Raw genomic sequence first — 8137 nt, 5'->3', positions numbered from 1 at the left:
AGATACTTAGCATAATCCCACTTGTCATCAACATCAATATCAACATACATATTTTTCACAATTTATCAAGTATACAACTTAATATAACTCATATTAAGATACTAGTCAGTGAGTGCACAAAGTCCTTACTTTAAACACTGGATGTGCTCAAAGAGATTTCAATTAGCCTATGCTAATTGGCCAGTGGCCCTAACACTGCAGCAGTATTCCAAGAGATACAACTGTAGTCTTGATACTCATTAAAGTTGCCTCTTATGCCAGATTTAGGGTAAAAATATTCTGTGAAATTTGACAAAACTATTATTATAATTGTTTATTTTATTTTCTTTAAAAACTCCCCCTTCCGTGCACTACCAGGTAGTTACAGTTTGCATTCTTAGCTTTCAAATATTTTTTAGTAACTAGAATCTCTATTCCTTTCTTACAAATATCTCAATATATGTCCCCAGTCATCCTGGCATTCTGTTTTAGATGACAACCTTTTGTCCTATCAACTAGTACACAGTTGTCTGACCATTTAGTGTTCTCCATAGCCTAATCAGGACATTTTTTGATATCTGTGCAATTTAAATATCTGTAAGCACGTTATATGTTGTATAAAAATACAGTCTTTCCTACTTTTCTACATTTTGTACAGAGGTACAATTAACTAAAGAGATTTGAGTTGACTAGTTCACCTGTCATCCAAAACATTTTTAGGGAGAAATTAGGAAGACAGTAATCACTGTAAGATCTTGCTCTGGAATACTGCTCTGTTTAGGGCATATTACTCCCAACTTCTGGGGTTAGATTTTCCTGAGTATTCTATCCAATATCATATAAATTATTAAGTTTGTGTGGTCTGGCTGGTGGGATAAGCACTTTCTCAGCCCTATGTGAGAAACTGGGCATTGTTCTCTAATATTTTTGGATTCTTTAGTTTTCTCAAACACTAGGGTTGATCCGTATTCAGACTGTAGATATGCAGAGTTATCTCTTTATGAAGATCTCTTGTCTCAGTAATCTGTGTTGTAATCTCCAGCCACATTTTTCTCTCTGAACTCTCAGCTCTGTTTTGTCAATTCATGTGATCTCCTGGACTCTTGTCTTGCTTTCCCTTCCCTGCTTTGGCCTGGGAACTTTAAGGCAGCTAGTGAGGAAAGTATCTTGTTTCTTTTTCACTTGTCAGAAAACATTACCCACTGGTGTCTGGGGTCTTGAAAACCATCGTGTATGTTCTTATAGATGATATAGATAGACAGAGATACAGATTATATAGATGATATAGATAAAGATATATAGTCTGTTTTTTTTGGTTGTTTCAGATGGGAGGGTAAATCTGGTCACCTTGGACAAAGATGAGAGCCTCTCACAGTATGTTTCTTTTAAATAAGTCCATTATTCAAGTTTGAGAGACATTGATATGATTGAGAAATATTGATACCAAGTTAAATATTATATTGTTGTACACAATAAGCTCTTCCTTCACATAAGGATGAAGTCTTTATCTTTCAAGGAAAAACTTAATGGCCACAGAACTTGAAATTTACTCGTCCTGTGTATTTATCCAACTGATTTTCTTGCACAAATATGCAACAAAATCACTTGGCCTAATAAAAATGCAGATGCCTATGCACTGCTCTAGACCAACTGAAGCCAGATCTCTGGGTTTGGGCCACTTAAGTATCACAATTATTTTTATTTTTATACTCCTAAATTTTGAAAACCTCTGTTCTATATTATTTATATGTGTTCTCTTCTTAGTAATCCTGTTTCTTTTTTTTTTAATCATGTAGACTGTTTTTAACTGTTGCAGATTACAGCACCATCAGTTGTGAAGAAATGAATATAACATGTACTGAAGACTTAGTTTGCATCAAACACTGTGCAAGGTATAGTTCAGCCATTATTGCATTCAATAGTAATTATTATATATAGTTTTTAAAAAAAATCAAGAATTTACATATCTTTTTGCACAGAATCTTATAGCTCAGGTTTCAAACTCCATGTGTCTGACTCCAAAACTAATGCTTCTCCATGAAGCCTCTCCACTATGTTACCTGGCCATATTCCTTGCTTTTGTTTGCTCTTGTATTCTAAACTATTAGGAAATATCTTTGCTTTGCTCTACCAACATCTTGCCCCCTTGCACTGGCCCCATGTTCTGTTTGTTTGTTTTGTTTTGTTTTGTTTTGGGGTTTTTGTGTGTGTGTGTGTGTATATATGTGCCATCCTTTTCTGCAGTGATGGCCCAGTCTAATCCAGCCTCACTAGGTAGTTAATGGGAAAGAGTTATAAATATTCAGTATAACATGGAAGTATGTATAACACCAGTAAAGTTCTGTAGATAAAATATCAACTGCACCATAAGCTATTTTAATTATTCATCTATATAAGTATTCACAAAAATAAAATAAAAATAAGAAGAAATATGTAACACATATTGATGGCTGACCATCTACTTTTTAATGCCTTTGGAAGTATACTTCTGAGTCAATAATGTAACACTTTTTCAAGAATCTTTTTTAAAAATCAACTAGAATATAAATGGTTTAATCTTTACTAAAAGAGTCAATAAACCATTCATTTTGCTAGCATAAATAAATGACAATCCAAATAATAGCATCAGATTTTCAACTATGCATTTTAGTCAAATATTTATTTGAGAATGGAACAACTATAATCATGGATAGTACTAAAACTTTTTCAGGAATAATAAATATATAAGTATGCATGATCAGTCAGAGATAAAACTTTTATTGAATGTCTTAAATTAACAACATAATAAAATAAGAATAGGTCAGCTTTTTAAAAGTTAAGTAATTACAGCTGGAAAACACTTGAAAGCTATTTCCAAATCTTATATTTTTAACTTGCTGTGTAGGCATTGTTTGTTCAATTGTTGTTTTGTTTTTATAAATAAAATAGTTAATGCATTTGACAAATGTATGAGAAATCCATTTTATGAAGAAAGAAAATAAGTTTATCTTCTCTGGATGACATAAATCTTTATAAACTCTGTGGGTATTCAGCAAAATGAATTCTTATTTAAAAAAAATCTTTTGAAACTTTTTAGAATAACATAAAGTTACCTTTTGTATTTTAATTCATTTTATATTTTAACCATACATTATTGCTATCTAAGAAGCAGAGCTAAAAGGTAATATACGTTTAGGGAAATATATAAGTGGCTATGGTTATATACATGAATATCAGTGACTTATAGCTTTGTAACGTTATAGAGATGTTGGTAAATAGGCAAGAACTGTGGAAAGTTCTGAGGCTTTCTCCTCCCCACGAATTTATAACAAAGATATTTTGTCCACTAGCATGTGTTTTTTGAGGACTAATGAATAATTCTATGTTGAGCATTACAAAGGAAAACAAAAAGTTTAAGGCATTTATTGTCTTAAGCATACATCCCAATGTATCCTTAAGGATCCCTCTAAAATGTCACATCTCTTCTTACTTTACCTGATTCCCTTTCCACACCACCACAGCTCTGCAATAATATTTACTATATTGTATTATATTTCTTTGTTTATGTCTGTCTTCTTTATGTGGTCTCCATAAAGGCAGAGTTTATATCTCTGTCTAGGCTTGTATCCCTAGCAACCAATTCAGAGCCTGACTCAGAGCATGTGCTGAATAAACATTTATTTGTTGTAGGTTTATGATTAAATGATGATTAGATTTTCATTCTCAAAAGCTTAAGATTTAGTTGTAAAGGTAAGTATCACCTGTTTGAAACAATCCAAGGCATTATAGATCAAGTGTTCAATAAGTAGCATATAACATGAAGAGTTGAGTGAGAAGATAGAATGGTTTTATAACATTTACAGATATAATTTGTAAATTATGAAAAAATATGTAATTACATAAAACTGAAGTTTTACCTTCTCTCTTCTAAGATCAGATATTAAATCAGTTAAAAGTTTAGTGATTCACTAGAAAGATGAAAATAAGCCATTAAAAAAAGGCAGGCATGTGCTTCAGTTTTCACAGCTTAGCATAGCACTGTTCTATTTTCAATGTTCCATTTATCTTTTTTTAACGTGGGATTGGCTTCAATTGGCTAAAAATACTGTACCTTTTTTAGTTCAATATTTGAGGTTTTTAAAAAATTGTTCATTTTGAATATTGGGTTAAGTTCTGTCTGATTTTATGTTCTATCATTTGTAACACAGAGACAAGAATATGCTTCTTTAATAGCACAGTCTACAAAAGGCACTGCTTTGTTTATTCTATATTGATGATCATAATATGAACTGATTTTTTTTAAAGCAGGATTGATTTATCCAGTTATCTATATATGAAAATATCCATATGTGTTCTTAAATTGGGAATTGCCATGCCCACCATGTTCTGAAATATAAACAATGCAAGACATAAGATTTTTCAACTTGTAGCTCCTGTTCAGCACATAAATGCTTTGAATACTAAACTGGTATTAAAAAACAACTGTCTTTCTTCTCAGCCACTTTGGATTCATCTTCCCCTTGGGTTAAATACCAGTAGTATCAATCATTCTAAGGTACTAATATATTAATTCTAAGATTGATGGCTCCTTTAACTTTTGTGTCATGTGTACACACAAAAGCTTGAAATTCTTTTTGGTGAACAGCCTTATCTGGTTGATTTTAATCAAGATTTGTCTGTCTTCCAATGAGCTCTGTGACTGCTTACTTTATGTGTTAGTCTAGAAAATAGTTCATTCTCTTTTTAAAATGTGGACTTACTGTATTAGTTATCTCTGCCACAATTAATGTTCCTCAAAAAGGTAGCTTTACCTGCCTTTTCAACTGTTGAGAGTTTAGCCAAGTTGCTCCATGGAATTGCTGCCTTGGCATCCATTTTGTTTGGCCAAGTTTCCTGTGGGTAGCTTAAACTGATACTAGTCCCATTTTTCTCTCCATTCTAAAGCCTCTGTGGCAGTGTGGATCCCATTAATTGCAGTGGGTAAACCAATAAAGGCTCCTAACACAGAGCTTTTAAATTGTTTAAAAAAATTTACAAATGGTAAACTTGAATAGGATAGTAATGGAAAGTGGAAGAAAATACATTCTGGTGGCTGCACTATTTATGTGGACAATGGAGTTAGATGCCTGATGCTGAGTGAAGTTAATGCATTGGAGAAAGACAATACAAGGTCAAGCATCAATATTATCCAATTGAAGGACAAGTGTGAAAGTCAAAAACCTACTGTAGCATCCTATAAAGACAGTCTTCACTTTCTGGAGCAGAGAAATATTGGAGTATCATGCATGAGGCTTGTTTACAGGAGCAGCATAGCTTCAGAGAAGGATAAATTCTCAGCTACTACAAGACAGTTTTGGCTTAGTTGGTCTTGACTCTAGTTGGAATGACACGAATCTATGAGACTTGGAATTGAGAAATCTAGGTTGATGCATTTAAAAACTCTGAAACAAGATCTGTCTAAACCCCATATTCTCACAGAAGTGACCCACTCCTGTGGGGTTAAAGACAATAACCCCTTTCCCACAAATGCCTGTGCCTTGCAAGAAAACACACACTCCCTCCAGATCTACTTCCACCTCCCTTCCTGACCAGTAAATGTGATTAAGTCACACTAAAACAGACGGAAGAACTGCTGGACCTAGTAAAGAAGAAAAAGCTCCACGCTGATGAAGCCGCAAGACTTAGCCAGCATACTCTCCGAATGTGGGAGATGATGTGTATAACACTTGATCCTTTGGGTGAGTTGTGGTGGATCGTTAGGTTAGATAAGAAAGAATTTATTGATATGGGTGAATTCTCCCATGAAAGAGTTATCATCACACATGCAAAAATCCCAGGAGATAGTGCTAACTCACAGTGAAAATGGCACTTGGAAGTTCTTTGAAAGAGATGACCTGTGCTAAATAGAGTAGACATACTGGGACTGTTTTGGCAAATGGTGAGAGAAGGGAACACTTTGTTGAAAGGAATGTGAAAACTATATTATTAAAATGAGTACACTGGGTGCTTGGCAGAATCCCCACGTTGAATCCTTGGTCTGTGGGCTACCAGTTATTGTAATGACAAATGCCGAGTTTCTGTTCATCCTCCAAAATATTAAATTGGTCCATTAAATTGATGATATAATATTAATCTGTCTGGATAAGAAAGAAGTGTCAACTATGATGGAAGGGCCCAGTAAGACACATGACACCAGAGGGTGAAATGTGACCCCTAGGAAGATTCAAACACTACCACATCAGTGGGGTTTTTAGGAGCACAGTGATTTGGGGCATGCTACTTAACTCCTTCATAGCATTGGCCAAATTATTATAATTTGAACTTTTTCCCAATAAGGAGGAAGCACATTTTTTGCAGACCTCTTTGGATTCTGGACCCATCATATTCAATACTTGGGAATAGTACTCTGATTAATTTACCAAGTGACATAAACAAAAAAGGCTGTTAGCATTGACTAGGTCCCAGAAGAGGAAAATCTCTAGTAGGACTATTTTGTATTAAAAATATGCCTTCGATTAGGCCCTCATAACCTAATCACCTCCAAAAGGTCCCAGATCCTAATACTGTCACCTTGGGGATTAGGATTTAGCACATGAATTTTAGGGAGGTACAAATATTCAGACCATAGAAGACCAGTATCTAGGATATATAAAGAACTCTCACACCTGGACGTTAAATGAATAACAATTTAAACAGAATATGGTCAGAAGACACACAGGCATTTTACGGAAGAGTACTATATATGTTTAGCTGACATGCACATAAAAAATGTTGAACATTATTAGCCATTAGAGAAATGTCAATAAAATCACAATGAAATATCACTACACACCAATCAGAACAGCTAAGTAAAACAAAGTGGTATCACTAAATGCTGGTGAGAAAGCAGAGAAACTGGATCTTTCATACATTGATAATTGGAATGTAACATAGTTCATCACTCTGAAAAAGAGTTTGGCAGTTCCTTTTAAAACCAAAAGGAGAGTTACCCTCTTGAACATTTATCCCAGATAAATGAAAGCATATTTTCATGCAGAAACTTCTGACATATGAGAAGTGAGTAAATGCAAACACCTTTTGGAAAGCCTGAGAGACAGCAGTATCATCCATGGATAGCCAAATAAATTTTTCAAAAAGCATGACAGAGAAAGGAACTTGATGGCAAGAATATGAAGCATTGGAGATTTAATTAAGGACAAGCAATAATATCTAATGAATAAAGGAAAGAGTTGGCATGGTTGCTTGTTGCGAATCTCTGTGATCTCATTCAGTCCCATGGCTTTCAATACCATCTAGGTACAAATGACTTTCAAATCTATATAACTAGCTGCTAACATCCTCTTGAATTCTAGAATATTTTTACAATTATCTAATGAATAACGTCTCAATTTGGCTGTTTAACAAGCATCATAAAATTAATACATACAAGATAGAATGCATGGTACTTCCACTCACAAATCTTTCTTTAGCTTCTCTCTTCTTAATCATTACATCTTCATTCATTTTGATGCTCAAGCTTAAACCCTGAAGTCATCTTTGATTTTTTTTTTCCACCTCACAGCTCACATCTCATCAGCTAGTACTGTCAGTTCTATTAAAAACTATGTCCCCAACTTAACAACTTATGACCATCTCCAACACCAAACTCAATCCTAAGGCATCAGCATCCCTGACCTGGACCAGTCTGTTTACCTTTCATTCCAGTTCTTTGTTATCACTCACATCACTGGCACCACTTTACCCTCCTCATAGTCTGTTCTCTAAAACAACTTGTGTGATGTTATGTTGTGTAGATCATATTACTCTTTTGATCAAAATCCTCCAGTGCCTTCACGCCACATTAGATTAACATATTGCAGAACCACATACACTTGCAGACATACCTTTACAAAGACCCTCAAAGTAATTGCTAGAATCTTCTTTACCTACCTCTTGAGATTTCTCCTACATGCTATTAGCTACAGCCACACTGCCTATATTTCTTCCGTGGAAATGCCAAGCTTACTCCCACTCCAGAGCTTTTATACCTGCTGCCTTCTAGCATGAAATGATTTCCCTCTAGATAATCACAGACTAAGTTTTTGTTTAAATGTCACCTCCTCAGAGAATATATTAGTGATTTCTATCAGAAACATCTGGCCTTCTCTATACATCCCTCACTACCTATTCTGATTTGTTT

Source organism: Balaenoptera borealis (assembly GCF_965194805.1).
Source record: "Balaenoptera borealis genome assembly, chromosome: 18".
Taxonomy (NCBI): domain Eukaryota; kingdom Metazoa; phylum Chordata; class Mammalia; order Artiodactyla; family Balaenopteridae; genus Balaenoptera; species Balaenoptera borealis.
Note: the sequence above shows the minus strand (reverse complement) of the source record.